This window comes from Pteropus vampyrus, unplaced genomic scaffold (genome assembly GCF_000151845.1).
Source record: "Pteropus vampyrus isolate Shadow unplaced genomic scaffold, Pvam_2.0 Scaffold55, whole genome shotgun sequence".
In the NCBI taxonomy this organism is placed as follows: Eukaryota; Metazoa; Chordata; class Mammalia; order Chiroptera; family Pteropodidae; genus Pteropus; species Pteropus vampyrus.
In genome coordinates, this window is record NW_011888836.1 from 7947801 (window position 1) to 7952022 (window position 4222).

General features: G+C 32.7%; 1 pseudogene; it reads left to right on the top strand.

Moving 5' to 3' along the window:
- Positions 1–1413: 1413 nt before the first annotated feature.
- On the top strand, positions 1414–1528 carry LOC111739879 (annotated as a pseudogene).
- The last annotated feature ends 2694 nt before the right edge of the window (positions 1529–4222 follow it).

The window sequence follows — 4222 nt, forward strand, 5'->3', positions numbered from 1 at the left end:
CATTTTGACTAAATATAATATTCTTAAGTTACTTTTTGTCCCACAAATGTGTAGACATGGGTCCATTGTGTTATATCTTTGAATATAGTTGTAGAAAAATCCAAGACTTGTCTACACTTTTCTCCTTTGGTTATGCAATTGCTTTTCTGCATGAAGGGTTAGAGAATTATTTCTTCATTATTTAAGTTTAATAATTTTACCAGGATATGACTCAGAATCCATTGTTCTGTAACAAGGGTTTCCCCCCCGCCCCACCCCGGAAGATGGATTGATCTTTAAAGCATCAGGATCTTTCCTCAAACTTTTTAAAAGTATGAAATATAACAGGTAAAACTGTAGATTAGTTGTATGACCTTAGGGAAATTATTTCACCTAACATTTCACATTTTCCTTATCTTCACAAAGAAATAATCTGTTCTGACAGAAAATTCTTGAAAGTCCTTACTCTTGTTCTCACAACAGGAAAAAACTTAAACAACTGAAAGCCAACAAATTTTCTTAGATCCATTAGAAAATCGACATCATAAGGCAAACTGCTGCCCCCCAAACTGGAGAGGCAGTGGAATACAGAGAATCACTCTTTACTGGGTGTAGAAACTGCTTGAGTCAGTACCATTAGGAACTCTTAAACAGTAGTGACAGATTGCTGGAGGCTGGGGACAACCAAGTGTTAGGGTAACTCCATGATTTTGTGACTTTTACCTCCAGGACCCCCAGATGGTTCTCACAATGATTAGAGAAAAATCTCTCATGTTTCAATCAGGTGGGAAAGAAAAAGTAACTACTTTGGAAATAATCATTTTAAATGTTCATGGGCTGAATGAAACAGAAAGCAAGTGAATAAAAAATAAAAAAAAAAAACAACAAGACTCCACTATGTTTTCTATAAGAAACTACTTTAAATTCAAAACCACAGATAGATTAAAAGTTAAGGATAGAGAAAACATATTATGCTAACATTAATCAAAAGAATGTTGAGGTAGTTTTATGTTAGAAAAAGACATCAGAGCAAAGAAGATTATCAAGGGTAAAGCAGAACATTATGTAATTGTAAAAGGAGTCAATTCTCCAAAAATACATAATAATCTCAATGTATATTTAGTTAACAACTTAACTTCAAAATGTGAAGCAAAAGCTAATGGAACTACAAGTAGAAAGATATAGATCTACTATTATAGTTGGAAACTTTAATACCCATCTATCAGTAATTGAAAGATACAGTAGGCAGAAAATTAGTATATAAAATAAAATGATAATAATAAAATGTTATGAAGAATTTTATATCCACAAAATTTATCTATTGATTGAATTACCCAACTTCAAGACTTGTTATAAAGCTACAGTAATCAAGACTGTGATATTGGTGACAGAATAGACAAATAGATCAATGGAACAGTCTAAAGAGCCCAGAAAGTCTATGGCCATACTGCCCTGAATAAGCCTGATCCTGTCTGATCTTGGAAGCTAAGCAGGGTCAGGCCTGGTACTTGGATGGGAGATCACCTAGGAAGACCAGGTGCTGTAGGCGTAAAAAAATAAAAAATAAAGAATTGTAAACTGACAAGGTCCTTGCAATCTGTGAGGTCAATCAAGGATTGTTTCGCCCCCAAAAATAAAAATTAAAATAAAATAAAAAGCCCAGAAATAGACCCACCCAAATATAGTCAACTAATCTTTGACAAAAATCAAAGGCAATTCAATGGGGAAAGGATAGTCTTGTTAACAAATAGTTCACGAAAAATTGGACATCTATATGTCGAAAAAATGAATCTAGAGACAGACTTTATATCTTTCACAAAAATTAACTCAAAGTTGATCATAGACCTAAATGCAAAATGCAAAACTATAACACTTTGAGAAGTGACTTTGAATGTGGCAATTAGTTTTTAGGTACAAAACCAAAACATAGTCTATGAAATAAAAAATTGGTAAGTTGGGCTTTATAAAAATAAAAACTTCTGCTCTGTGAAATAAACTGTTAAAAGAATGAAAAGATTAACCATAGACTGGGAGAAAATATTGTAAAATATATTCCTGATAACGGTATTGTATCCAAAATATACAAAGAACTGTTAAAATTCAAAAATAAGAAAACAGACAACCCAATTAAAAAGTAAACAAAAGATCTGAATTGACATCTCACCAAAGAAGATATACTAGTGGCATATAAGCATATGAAAAATGGTCAACCTCCTTTGTTGTTAAATTATAAATTAAAATAACAGTGAGATACCACTATACACTGATACGAATGGGTAAAATTAATTTCAAAAGCTGACAATATCAGATGCTGGCAAAAATGTGGAGCAAAAGGAACTCTTATGTATTAATGGTGAGAATGCAAATGGTACAGCAACTTCAGAAGACAGTCTGGTAGTTTTCTACAAAACTAAACATAGTCTTACCATGCAATGCAGCAAACATACTAATAGATATTTGCCCAAATGAGTTAAAAAACCTGTACACAAATATTTAATTCAGAATTGACAAAAACTAGAAGCAATTAAAATGCCCTTCGAAAAGTAAATTGATTTTTTAAAAGCTGTGGTATTTCCTTATATTGATTATTATTCACCACTAAAAAAGAAATGCTCAATAAAGGCTTAAAAAGACATGGAAGAAACAAGTGCATATTGCTCAGTAAAAGAAGACAGTCTGAAAAGGCTACATACTGTTTGATTCTAACTATATGACATTCTAGAAAAGGCAAAACTCTAGAGACAGAAAAAGGATTAGTGGCTGACAGAAGTTCAGGTAGACAGGGCCAAGAATGAATGGATAGAGCATGGGGGATTTTTAGGGCAGTGAAATGATTCTGTATGATACCATATTGATGGATATGTGACATTATGTATTTGCCAAACCCATCGAATGCATAACACAAAGAATGAACCCTAAATTAAACTATGGATTTTAGTTAATAATAATGTATCAATATAATTTAGCCAATTGTAGCAAATGTTCAATTCTAATGCAAGATGATAATAGTAGAGGAAATTATGAGCAAGGGAATGGGGACATATGGGTTCTTGCTATACTTTCTGTTCCATTTCTTATAGGCCTAAAGCTATTGAAAAAAAATCTATTAATTTTTAAAAGTATATAATATATGTGTGTAGCCTAAGTACACATTCCTGTAACCACAATCTGTGTCAGATAGAGTCATTGTACAGCCAGATGGAAGTCTAGAATTGACATGTGGCTACAATAAGAAGGAAACACGATAGGTAGAGGTGTATAGGTGCCATTTAAAATCAGAACGTCCTGGAACCTGGGATAGCTTATGCACATTATTGAGGACTGTGTAGATCCATGGTTTCATCTGGTTTAACCAGCTGCATGGCCTGTTTTCGTCACATGATCAGCAGAATATAAAAGACCTAACTGTTGAATTTTGGTTTTCTATGGTTTCTCAAGAAATTATAATTTCTTGCTCCTATTTTGGTGGTTCATACTGCAAAAGCAAAATGTATCTTGGGTTACTAAGGATGGACTTTATGAACTGTGCCTGAAAGTCTAGTACCTTGATGATCACTCGTATTTTCCTCTCATGCTGTACCATATCCTTTACCTTCATTAAAGGCTTACTTGTAGTACCACTATTTGAGCCCTCTGAATCCTTTTAATTATCTAAGTTAAGTCACAGTAAATTGATAACACTCTAGAATAAATAAGTATGTTTCTTTTCAATTAAAAATCCTCTCTCCCTAAAGTAAAACACAACCGTGATTTTTATGATAATCCTGCCCTTGCTTTCCTTTATAATTTCATCATTTCCATATTAATCCCTAAACATTATTTAGTTTTACTTCCTTTGACATTTATGCTTCTTTCACTCAATGTTATATTATTAGTATTCACTCATTGCATAACTTTTAATATGTCATTTTATGAATATTCCAGTTTAACTATTCTACTCTTAAAAGATATGGGTTATTTCTAATTTGAGAATATTATGATAAAACATGCCCTAAACATTCTTGTTCATGTCTCCTAATGTACGTATGCATGCACATCTGTAGTGTATATACTTAAAGGTGGATATCTGAGTCATGACTAACGTTTTTTCAGCTTTGCTAGACAATGACAGTTTTCCAAAGTGGCTGTATCAGTTTATATTCCCATTGTGTTCCCATTGCTTCATATCATCTCAAATATTTGATACTATTAGACTTAATTTTCTCCATCCTGGCAGACGTGTAGTGGTATCCCATTGTGATTT